Here is a 12,780-nt window from a genome sequence, read left to right as displayed (position 1 = left end):
TCAGTTTTCTGGCTGTGCTGGGAGAACAGCCTGCCTCTCCTCCAATTATCAAACTTGTGCTTACATGTCCCCCTGCACAGCCATTCACTGGGAAGATCATAAGGGGCTTATGTGGAGACACTGCAGCACACTGAAGGATGGGCTCCCGGTTTGGTCCAAAACAAGTTTGGACCAAATTTTGCTTGTTTGGGCATTTGTCTAAATGCCAAACTTCAGCCTGTTCAACAATATCCAAACTTCATACATATCAGTGTGGTTTTATCCTGTTACTATATATGACAGCTGTGACGATGGTGCGTCAGACCCCTGACCTTCTCACCAAACTTGTGACCGAAGGACTAGCCAATCTAACACCGCGATGTCACGTGCGTAACAATGCCACGCCCAGCTGCACCCTGCACAACGATTTTCCAGCTAACGGGACCACAATCTATGTACCGGCAGCCTGAATGCGATTGTTACTGGGTCAGGTTAATTACGCAATTAATCCTTAACACTGCCACCACCTCCTTTTTGTACAGAGAAAGAGGAAACTCAGCAATACACTAGGATGATTGGTTAATCGTTGGTATACCGCTATCTCCACAGACAGGTTATACAGAGGGTTAAACACTCATAGTAGCGCTCTTCAGCGGCAGGCATTCGTAAGTCACATTAAAGAGCTATAGAAACAGTTCAACACTTTCAGAAAGTATTATTACTAAAAAAAGGTCAAAAGGGTGAAGTAGAAATATTTACAGAAAAAAGATGTAACTAATTATATTTGTATGTATTGTGACAGTAGGCAGGTGAAATCACCTGGTTGCGTCCTGGATGGACGATATATTTGTCCGAGGTTCAGGCTTTATGGGGATTTGTACCACTAGAGGGAAGTGCTGAGTCCTTCAGCACTGAGGTAATGAGCCCAGCTGAAGGTAGTGGGCTCATTACCACCTGTATAAAACTTCCCAGAGTGCTTAGGGAGTGGCTCCACCCTGGAACCAGATCTGTGCCTGAACTGTCTGGGGAGCTGACCCGTTATCTGTGTGCAGAGAGACCAAAGCCTGTGTGGTTAGCCTCCAAGTACTAGCAACTAGGTATAGCAGCAGGCTGTACCTAGTGGGTAGCTAGGGAAAGCGGTTGTTGCAGTAAGTAGCCAAGTTGGCCAGGATTTACCATTTTTTCTGTAAATATTGTAAATAAATTGCACCTGTTTGTTTTCACCTCCACTGTTGTTGTGCTGTGCTTGTCTTTTTGTGTTGTGCACCCATCCAGGGGGTCACACACACCCGCTGCCGAGCTAACCCCGTTACATATGGTGGAGGACCGCGGGCAGTTGTGGTAAATAAAGGCCAGCATGGAGGAGATAATAAGACAGTTGGCTCTGGCGAATGCCAATCAACAACAGACTAATGCAAGTCTCCAGCAGAGCATTGCAGCCCAGCAGAGAACCCTGGAGGCCGTCATGAAGCAGCTCCAGCAGAGGCAGCAGAGTGAGGCTGGTAGTGATTCTGGTAATACACCATCATTTTGTGTGGGCCGTTTATTGCCAAAAATGACTGGAGATGATGATCCTGAGGTGTTTCTAACCACATTTGAACGGACTGCTGAAAGGGAAAAGTGGCCTAAAGCACAGTGGGCTGGATTGATGGCCCCATTATTAACTGGAGAGTCACAAAAAGCTTACTACGACCTGGAACCGGATCAGGCCAAAAACTGTGATGTGCTAAAAGAGGAAATTTTGGCCCGATTGGGTGTTACCCTCGCTGTCCGTGCTCAGCGGGTACATAATTGGACTTTTCGGCTTGGGAAACCTCCCAGGTCACAGATGTATGATCTCATTCACCTGAGCAGGAAGTGGCTGCAGCCAGAGACTTTGACCGCCCCAAAAATTGTGGAACGTGTCGTCATGGATCGGTTCCTAAGGTCTCTGCCTAATGTTATTCAAAAGTGGGTCAGCCATGGAGACCCAGAGACCGCAGACAAGCTGGTGGATCTAGTGGAGAGATACTTGGCTACTGAGAACCTGACCTCCTCTTCCAGAGACTCACGGACTTTCCACCCTAAGACCAGACCATCCCCAGCGGCGGGTAAGATGACTACAAGGGGTGAGGGTGGAGAGAGTGAGAGGGTGGGAGTATTACCCAATGTCTGGCAAGAGCGGCCAGGAAGGCCAAGGCCGCAAGAAGCGGCGAAAAAATTTATTTGTTACCGCTGCCGGCAAGAGGGACATATTGCAGCTAATTGCCCAGTGGTGGATGAGCCTATGCAGTGTGACTTTCTGAGCAATAGACGTCAGTCTCTGTTTGCGACAGTGGTATGCACGGCCAGCCCGGGCACTGAGAAACATTTGTGCAAGATGACTGTTAATGGAAATAATATTGTGGGGTTGCTGGATTCAGGTAGCCTGGTAACCTTGATAAGAGAGGAGATGGTCACTACAGAGGTCTCTGGGCATAAAAAGGTGGCGGTGATTTGTGTGCATGGGGACACTAGGGAGTATCCCGTGGCTACTGTGTTTTTTGAGACCCCCAAAGGTAACCTGTCTCATCAGGTAGGATTGGTACCTCACTTACCACATGATGCCATTGTGGGGAGGGATTTTCCAAAATTCTGGGAACTCTGGGATTGTTCTGACCCCCCCCCCCCCACTGTCTCCCCTGCAGACCAGGAAGGTGAATCCCAGAAAGCGTCTGAGTGTGGTGAGGTCTCTCCCAAGTTCATGTTTCACTACAATTTTGCAATACAATTATGTACATGTTTATACCATTTGTTTTGGAATTGCCTTAAAAGTCCCAGTAGAAATTGTCGAGGAACATATCCTTTGGGTACTAACCTGGGCTGTGTGTGTCTATGAACGTGGCACAGCACTAAGCATTAAGTCTTGCTATTTACATAGTGCCCTTAGAAATAGACGAGATTCTTTAGCCTGCAGATACTGTAAGTATATAGATGTAGGCTTATCCAGGGTTCCCTAACTCAAAAATGTTTTCAACAGAGAAGTTGCTAAGGAAATATAAAGTGAGCGAAACAGAGTGAATGACACGGCATGGCGGGTGGAAGGGCAAACAGGGTGCTGTACATAGCTTCCTGAAAACATCACAGCACCCTGCCTCAGTACTCCTGTGCCTTGATGCAAACAGTAGACTGGGTCTTGGAAGGAGTAATGCAAATATCAAGGTGCCTTAAGGGTTGGATGTTATTCTGGATGAATGGACATTTCTAGACAAGTTGCATTTGAATTTAGTCTGTACTAGGTAATGCCCACATCTGACAATGATTCTTCATAAATGAAAGAATTGAAATCTAGTGAATGAAAGGGACATGTCATGCATGGACAGTCAGACTGGGAAGGAAAGTGCTAGCTGATGCTGGATGTCCTCCAGCCAGGAAATGAGAACTCTACTCTTGCTAGAGCTTCTAGTACACACCGTTAGATGCTCACAGTGTTCAGTGAGTCAAGGTAAGCAATTTCATTACAGGAGAGAAGCCTGTAGAACTGAATATGCCTGAAGTGAAGGCTGGCGTACGGCTTTAATGGAATCCTGTTGTGAAAAAAAATATAGTCACAGACTTCAAAACTAGCTTGCTGAAAGTAAATGCAGAATCAGCGCTCCTGATCTGCATACTCATTCGAGAGCAACTATTCACCATATTGAAGCCAGAGAATCACAATGACAGCCCAGTTACTAGCATTTGAAAAAAAAAAATACCAATGGTAACCCCCACGTTTGTCTTGAGCAGTTCTTTAAATACTATGTAGAGTGAGTAGGCGCTGTGGATTGAGGAAAAGCTTTTTTTTTTTTTAATCTTTTGCAAAAGCACTTCTTAATTTTTTTTTTTCCATATTGCATGTGTCACGATCAGGGATCAGGCTCAAAGACCAGTTGCTATAGCAGTAGAAATGCTCACCTGAAACCAGCAGGATAGGTACACAGGCAGGTCTCTGTGGTGGAGGAGTGGGATCACCCGAGGTACTCACCAGAGCTCCTGAGGGTGGAGATGGATTTTGCTGCGTGTTAGCACCAGGTTGCGGTTCTCAGGATCACCCCACCAGGAGGCGAGCAAGCGGAGGTCCAGTAGCGTATAATCAGGTAAGGATCAAAACGGAAGTGTGGTCAGTAAACAAGCCAAGATCGGTAATGAGCAGTCGCAGGTTGGGATCAGGCAGAAGTGTAGTCGAGAACAAGCCAAGGATCAATAACGAGTGGTAGCAAAATATGGATAACAGAGAAGGCAAGGAGCAAGATACTGGCTGGAGAGCACAATAATCTGGCAAACAGGAAGTGCCGAGACATGGCTTATATCAGGAAGTTCAGGGGAGGAGCAAGGGGTTCAAGGTTTATGACAAACAAGCTCAAGGTAGCATCATCCAAATAATTGTCAAAGGAGCTGTCCAGCATTCCAGGTGGCTCAGCAAGAAGAAACATTGCCACTCACCGCAGAAGGCCCAGGTTCGGACCCAGGCTCTGACAGCATGGTAGCAGGCTTAGAGATACGCATTTATACAAAAGTAACAAAATATTGCGCAGAAATAGAGCCATGGCAAAACAAGAAGGAGTGGCAGCTTTTGTAATTCAACATTCTGCTATACTCAGAAATTACTACTACTGTGCAGAATCATAAATGCAAAAATAAGAAATAGAAAAAATGATCATTGGGGGCAAAGCTCATAGTCTTTGGATAAGAATATTTTCTAACTTTCATCTTAAAACAGTTTTCAAATGGTAAGCTTAACAGACCATAAGGGAGCAATTAAGAGAAATCTATTGTTAAGAGTTAATATACATGTAGCACTACCCCTGCATATTTTGTAAGTTTGCCCACTGACAAAGAAATTAAGGGCCTATAATTTTTTATCACAGGTGCATTTTAAATGATAGAAAATGAACCAAAAATCCAGAAAAAAACATGATACGAATGTTATAAATTGAGTTTCAGTTCAGTAAGTAAAATATATATTTGATCCCCTACCAACCAACAATAATTCTGGCTCCCATAGACTGGCTATGTGCTCATGTGTTATACAGATTAGCCCTGTCAATTTTAGAAGGTGCTCCTAAGGTGCATGACAATTCGTTATGTGTATAGAAAAAAAAAAAAAAAAAAATGTAAGACACCTGTCCACAGAATCTCTCTCTTTCTTTCATTCAAACCTCACCCCCATGGGCAAGACCAAAGAGCTGTCAAAGGACGTCAGGGAAAGGATTGTAGGCCTGCACAAGGCTGGAATAGGCTACAAGACCATCAGCTATAAGCTTGGTGAGAAGGAGACAGCTGTTGGAGCGATTATTCGCAAATGGAAGAAATACAAAAGAACCATCAATTGCCCTCGGTCTGGAGCTCCATGCAAGATTTCACCTCATGGGGTAAGGATGATCATGAGAAAAAAGTGAGGGATCAGCCCAGAACTACACGGGAAGAGCTTGTGAATGATCTCAAGGCAGTTGGGACCACAGTCACCAAACAAACCATTGGTAGCGCAATATGTCGCCATGACTTGAAATCCTGCAGCACCTGCAAGGCCCCCTCCTCAAGAAGGCACATGTACAGGCCCATCTGAAGTTTGGAAATGAACATCTGAATGATTCAGAGAAGGTGCGGTGGTCAGATGAGACCAAAATTGGGCTCTTTGGCATTAACTTGGCTCGTCGCGTTTGGAGGGAGAAAAATGCTGACTAGGACCCCAAGAACACCATCTCTACAATCAAGCACAAAGGTGGAAACATTATGCTTTGGGGCTGTTTCTCTGGTAAAGGTACAGGCCAACTTTGTCGCATTGAAGGGCCAATGGATGGGGTCATGTATTGTAAAATCTTGGGTGAGAACCTTCCTCCCTCAGCCAGAACACTGAAGATGGGGCGTGGGTGGGTCTTCCAGCATGACAATGACCCAAAACATACCTCCAAGGCAACAAAGGAGTGGCTCAAGAAGAAGCACATTAAGGTCATGGAGTGGTCTAGCCAGTCTCCAGTCCTTAATACTATACAAAATTTATGGAGGGAGTGGAAACCTTGAATTGTCATGCGACAGCCAAGAAACCTTAAGGATTTAGAGAAGAGTGGACCAAAATCCCTCCTGAGATGTGTGCAAACCTGGTAATCAAATACAAGAAACGTCTTACCTTCGTGCTTGCCAAAAAGGGTTTCTCCACCAAGTAGTAAGTCACGTTTTGCTTGGGGGATCAAATACTTATTTTACTCACTGAACGGCAACTCAATTTATAATATTTGTGTTGTGTTTGTTTCCTGGATTGTAGGTTGATATTCTGTTTCTATCATTTAAAATATACCTATGATAAAAATTATAGACCTTTCATTTCTTTGTAAGTGGGCAAACGTCTAAAATCTGCAGGGGATCAAATGATGATTCCCCACTGTAAAACACCAAGGTCAAACCTAATAAAAAAAATTGTTTGAGAAAAAAAAAAGTCAGATAACATCACTTGTTCACTGTGGGATCCTGGCAAACTAATTCTGGCAAGGAGGTTGAGTGACGTCATCCAAGCCTAAAGAAAGTGGCCGACATTTGGAGTTTTTACATGAAGATTTGGGGCAACTAGATACCTTGCTCTTTCCTATATGGTCTGAAATACGATCCATCAATTAAATCCCCCCCACCCATTTTTAAAAAAAATCTGTGTTCACTTAATAGTTCCCAATTATTAAAAGCCTGCACATATTGTCTCCTATCATGTAGAGCTGCCCAGGAGACCCAAAGCCCAATGAGCTTGAATGTGTAAATAGAGGCCCAAGTTGCCATTGTCCCTCCAACATGATGAGGCTTGGGAGGTAGCAGAGCAAACACAATTTTAGCAACTGATGGTCCAGTTTGCATGCTGGCACACCTCAGGCTTCAGGGATCCCAGAAAGCTCTAAAAGGAAGGTCATAATATGTGCAGGTGATGGCAGATTAGAAACTTTATTAGAAACCTGGGAAAAAACTTTCCTTGAGACTGGGAAGAATCTGGTCAATCCTGAAATACACTATATTGCCAAAAGCATTGAGACACCTGCTTCTCCACACACACACGAACTTTAATGGCATCCCAGTCTTAGTCCATAGAGTTCAATATTAAGTTGGCCCAACCTTTGCAGCTATAACAGCTTCAACTCTTCTGGGAAGGCTGTCCACAAGGTTTAGGAGTGTGTCTATGGGAATGTTTGACCATTCTTCTGGAAGCGCATTTGTGAGGTCAGGCACTGATGTCGGACAAGAAGGCCTGGCTTGCAGTCTCTGCTCTGATTCATCCAAAAGGTGCTCTATTGGGCCGAGGTCAGAAAGGAAGTGATAGGACTCAAGAGTACAGCTGCCAAGTAATTTCTGAAAGCAGATGTTTTTAAATCTCTTTATATCCCATAATAACATTTTGTCTATAGGGAAAGTATGCCAATGTACAGTGGGTATAGAATAGAATCACCCCCCTTTAAAATAATCACATTTTGTTGCTCTGCAGCCTGACATGAAGACAGACACATGTTTGTTTTATCCAACTATATTTACTTATAACATCCAAGTGAAAGATATAACACCAACGTCAGAAAAAAATAAATAAAAAAACAGAATCACCGAGTTGGAAAAAGGATCACCCCCTTTTGTCAGTATTTTGTTGGAACTACCTTTTGCTTTAATAACAGCCTTCAGTCTGTTGGCATATGTCTCTACAAACTTTGCACATCTGGACTTTGCAATATTTGCCCACTCTTCTTTGCAGAACTGCTCAATTTCGGTTAAATTTGATATTGACCATTTGAGGACTGCAGTCTCGAAGTCATTCCACAGATTTTCAATGGGGTTTAAAGTCTGGGCTCTGACTAGGCCATGCCAGGACATTCACCTTTTTCTCCTTCAACCACTGTGTGGTCATTTTTGCGGTTTGCTTTGGGTCATTGCCATGTTGTAAAAACCTTCTTTCCATTTACAATTTTCGGGCAGAGGGCAGTGGAATTTCCTAAGGAATTTGATGGTATTTTACCCTGTCCATTTTTCCTTCTATCCTGACAAGTACTCCAGTCCCTGCAGCAGAGAAACACTCCCATAACAGGATATTCCCACTTCCATGCTTTACTGTAGGAATAGGGTTATTTGGATGGTGAGCTGTATTGGATATCCACCAGACATATTTAGTGTTGAGGCCAAATAATTCAATTTTAGTCTCATCTGACCATAACACCTTTTTCCATATGGCCTCAGAATCTTTAAGGTGCATTGTGGCAAATCTCTGTCATGACTCTATGGGGTTTATTTACTAAAGCTGGAGAGTCCAAAATCAGACTCCCTTCTGCATAGAAACCAATCAGCTTCCAGGTTTCATTGCCAAAGCTTCATTGAACAAGCTGAGGTTAGAAGCTGATTGGTTTCTATGCAGAAGGGAGTCTGATTTTGGACTCTCCAGCTTTAGTAAATAAACCCCTATGTGACCTTTCTTGAGGAGTGGCTTTTTTTTTTGTATCCCTCCCATACAAACCACATGTATGGAGAATTTGTGATATTGTTTTCATATGCACACAATGAGCAGTCTTGGTCATATATTCCTGCAACTGCTTCAGAGTTGCTGTAAGCCTCTTGGTAGTCTCTGACCAGTTTCCTCCTGGCTCTTTCATCCAGTTTGGAGTGACATCCTTGTCCAGGGAGGGCCTGTGTTGTACCAAATACCTTCCACTTCTTAATAATAGACTTAACTTCTAGGCATCGATAAAGCCTTGGAAATATTTTTGTATTTTGTGCCTGACTTTAACAGTTTGCTTCAGTTGCCGTGCCAGGGACTGAAATGCTCCAGGAAAGTGCTTTTCATGTGGAGCTAATCAGAATGACCACAGTTGAAAGTCAAATGGCTTTGTGCGCCATTGAGAAGGTGATTAACTATACCTGATTGAAGTCATTTTTAGGAGGGGGTTGATCCTTTTTGCAGCTCATTGATTCTTTTTTTTCCAACATGTTGGTATTATATCTTTCATTTGGATGTTATAAATTGCACTGAGTAAATACAGCTAGATAAACAAAAACTGTGTGTCTTCATTTCAGGCTGTAAAGCAACAAAATGTGATTTAAAAAAAGGGGGGGGGGGGGGGAGTGATTCTTTTCTATACCCAAAAATCAGGTACTTACCAGTGCCTGGGGTCCAGCTCTGTCTTCCCACAGCCGATTCTTCATACTGATGTGGGTCCCCGGAAACCACCATCTTGGATACAGAAGCCAGTTTTGGCCTCCTGAGGAACCACAGCTGGTTTTCCCACTGTGCATGTGCAAGCTAGCACAGTGCTTTCTGAATGGTCCTGCAGCCTCTTGAGACATGTGACATGTTCCAGGAGTCTGTGGGAGGGAAGAGGGTGGGGCAAGGGACCTTATCTTTGCCTAAACAAAGATTGCGGAAGTGGGAGCTGATAAGTACTTGCCCCCCCCTCCAAAGTTAAAAAAAAAAAACTAACTTAGCATGGGGAGGAAGGAGCGAACCAGTGGGACTTCACTTTTTGATTGAAGTTCCGCTTTAAGCCAACATTTTTGTTTTTAGTTTTGGATAGAATAAGGAAGGGTTAATACCCATTGTGTCCTGTAGATGCAAGAAGTAATTTCTTAGACAGTTGTCACTACACTGTGTGAGATAGGTTTGTGTAAAATTTAGGGCTGAAAGTATTTACAGTACATTTCGCCTATGTATTTAGTTAGCCATTTGCCTGGAGTTCAGCTTTACATAAAAATAAAATCACAAAATAAAAAAGAACAATTCCATCCACCCATAATATAAAAATAATCCCCCTGCGCTCCACTGGTAAGAACAAACACAACCCCAAATATATGCAAGCTGCTACCACCTATTCCCAATACCACGGGATATATGACATAAAAAAAACAATATTGGTGAAGCGCTTCACATGAAAAACTAAATAAGTAGGTACAATGATATAAAAATACATATAAAGTGACCACTGTATTGCAAGGTATAAATAACTAGTGCTAAATAATCCCCCCAAAAAATATATAAGTGCCAAGTGCTGAAAGTGCAAAACAGGAAAGTGCAAAACTGCAAGGTGCTGGGTGCTCAAAGATGGCATCTGCTGAATGTGCGTAAACTGAAGTACGTCACTGCGCTCTACGCGTTACTCCACGATATCACGTGGCTTCATCAGGCTTGATCGATCTTTGAACACCCAGCACCTTGCAGTACAACCACAGCACATGGGACACCTGCTGTATGAGATCTGCTATACTGTGAGTGTTCTCTTTTGGCTTGTTTTCATCTGCTATATGGAATAAACGGCATTTCATTATGGAGGCTCTCTTTGTCTACCTCTCTATGGCCTTGTGATTATCCTGGGGGTATTAACATCTGAGGGCACAAGTGACCTGGCAGAGGAGATCGAGTGATACTACAGGAGTATTATTACAGAGATCCCCAGTCTGGTGGAGCTATATTACCTAAAGCATTGTGGCCCTTAGGGGGTCGCATGGTTAAGGTGAGGAGGAACTTTAGCCACTTTTGGAATACGATATACACGTGTGACATGCTAACACGCATCATGTTTGGAGTGAAGAATTGAAGCACTGAGATCGCGGTGTTTGTTTGCACATGAAATGTCAAGCACTTTGTTATTGCACTTTATTTTGGATCTTACTTTTAACCAATATTCATAGTCATACTGAGCACCTGTCACTTTGTTAGAGTGTGCATTGTTATTGTGTATTATTTCACTGTGCAAATATTGTATTTTGGCACGATCTACTTAGCAAACGCATGACCCGTTTTGCACTTTATTGTGGATTTTACTTTTAACCAATATTCATACCCATACTGAGCACTTTCCACTTTCAGTTAGAGTGTGCAATGTTATTGTGTATTATGTTTACTGTGCATATATTGTATTTTGGCACGATCTACTCAGCAAACGCATGACCTGTTTTGCACTTTCAGCACTTGTCACTTATATATTTTTTGAGGAGATTATTTAGCACTAGTTATCTATATCTTTCAATACAGTGTGGTCACTTTATATGTATTTTTATATCATTGCACCTACTTATTTAGTTTTTCATGTGAAGCGCTTCACCAATATGGGTTTTCTTTTTTTTCCCATCCACCCGTAGACCCTTTTCCATCATCAATTAAAGTATCCTGAGCTGCCACGGAGTGGGCTTTAGAGATGTACAGATGTAATTGCAGCAAAGTAAAAAAAAAAAAAAAAAACAACACACACATTTTCAGCATTATTCACCATGTATTGGCATTCCACTCTCTAATGATAGCTGTGGAAACTAAAAGGAATGTAATGTTTTTTTTATTCCCCAGCCACTACAATCATCTCTTGCCCTCCTGAGACATGAGTCACTCGCTGGCTTAATGACAGGACCTCTTGAGATGCCCAGGACTGGCTGATGTACACAGCTTACAGCCTGTACACCTACACAACTGGAAAATTGCTTTAACCGATTCTCTCTGAAAATTATACCACATGGTGAAGCATGCTTCAGTCTTGGTCCAAACTGTACAATATTTCAGACACTAGTCACTCAAGGTAAGACACTTTAATTCCTCTTTAATTAGTTTAACATACATCTAGGTAGACAAAGCCTCAGTGTTTAAAGAAAGGTTATGACTTAAAAGGTCATCGTTTTTGTGAATAAAAATCATGTAAGAATTTCCTTTTATAGGAACAGCCATTCTTGAGCTTATTGGTGTTGCTGTGGTTATTGCAATCATTACCATTATTACTCTGCGGATCCTAGTCCAAACCCACCTGAGTGAGCCCTTCAGGAAGCTGTCACCTGTACTGGGCCAATCGTTCGTGCCTGGGGCATTCTTCACCCTGCAGACACAAGTATACAATGGGCATATACACATGTGGCTGCCGGCTGGGGGATACCCCAGCCACAGATGAGTGGCCCCGTACAGGTGACAACTTCCTGGCAGGCTTGTTCAGGTGGGTTTGGACTAGAATAAGAACACACCTGAGCTTATCCCTAATGGGGATCTAGCTAAAAAAAGGTTGAAGGGAGGAGACACAATGGATGAAAGAACCTACTAAAATAGGACAGAAAACTGACAAAAAGGGGAAAAATTAACAGACTAAAAATGACGAATTAAAGAAGACAATGCTAGCAGAGGAGTGTGGCAAGGCATGACCAAAGGGGTACGGTCTGACAAAAAACAATGAAACTGACAGAGTGGGCAAAAAATGACTAGACTGAAATCCTAGAGAGACCAAATGGGCAAAGATAAGCATAGGACAGGAACAGAAAAACAAGACTAGCAGAGATAAAGAGAAAAGGAATATAAATTCGGCAAAATTAGGGTAATAAAGATATGCAAGAGTAACATGTAAAATAGGAAATGGGGTAGTAGAGAAATAGGAAGCTCAGAGGTGTAGTTAAGTAAATATGAGGAGACTGGAATAGAGTAAACAAACAGGCTCCTAGAGGAGCAAGACTAAATATGCTGATCCTAAGAAACAAGGACATTAAATGGAGGGAGCATTGAAAGGTGCTCAAAAGCTTTATGTAGTGGAAGAAATGCAAAGGAACGCACATTTGTGGTTGAACATGTCAGAGTTGACAGCGGAATTCAGATAAAATAACACCCAATCAAAAGAGCAAATTATTTTGAAAACACTTACTACACAGGGTTAAAAGGTTTCTTCCTCTGTGCTGAAAGGGTTGATGCAGCAGTTGTCTGATACTGGATTGCAGTATGTTCTGGTGTGGTGAGACCCTAATTGCAAGAAAAATATAGGGGTCAAATTCTAAAGCGCATTAGGCAGGTTAGTATAGGGAATGGTGTGGTACAATATACCAAGGACAGCAAGCTGA

The sequence above is a fragment of the Staurois parvus genome, unplaced genomic scaffold, assembly GCF_062004578.1.
Source record: "Staurois parvus isolate SC_StPar_1 unplaced genomic scaffold, SC_StPar_1.0 ptg000346l, whole genome shotgun sequence".
Lineage (NCBI taxonomy): Eukaryota > Metazoa > Chordata > Amphibia > Anura > Ranidae > Staurois > Staurois parvus.
Note: the sequence above shows the minus strand (reverse complement) of the source record.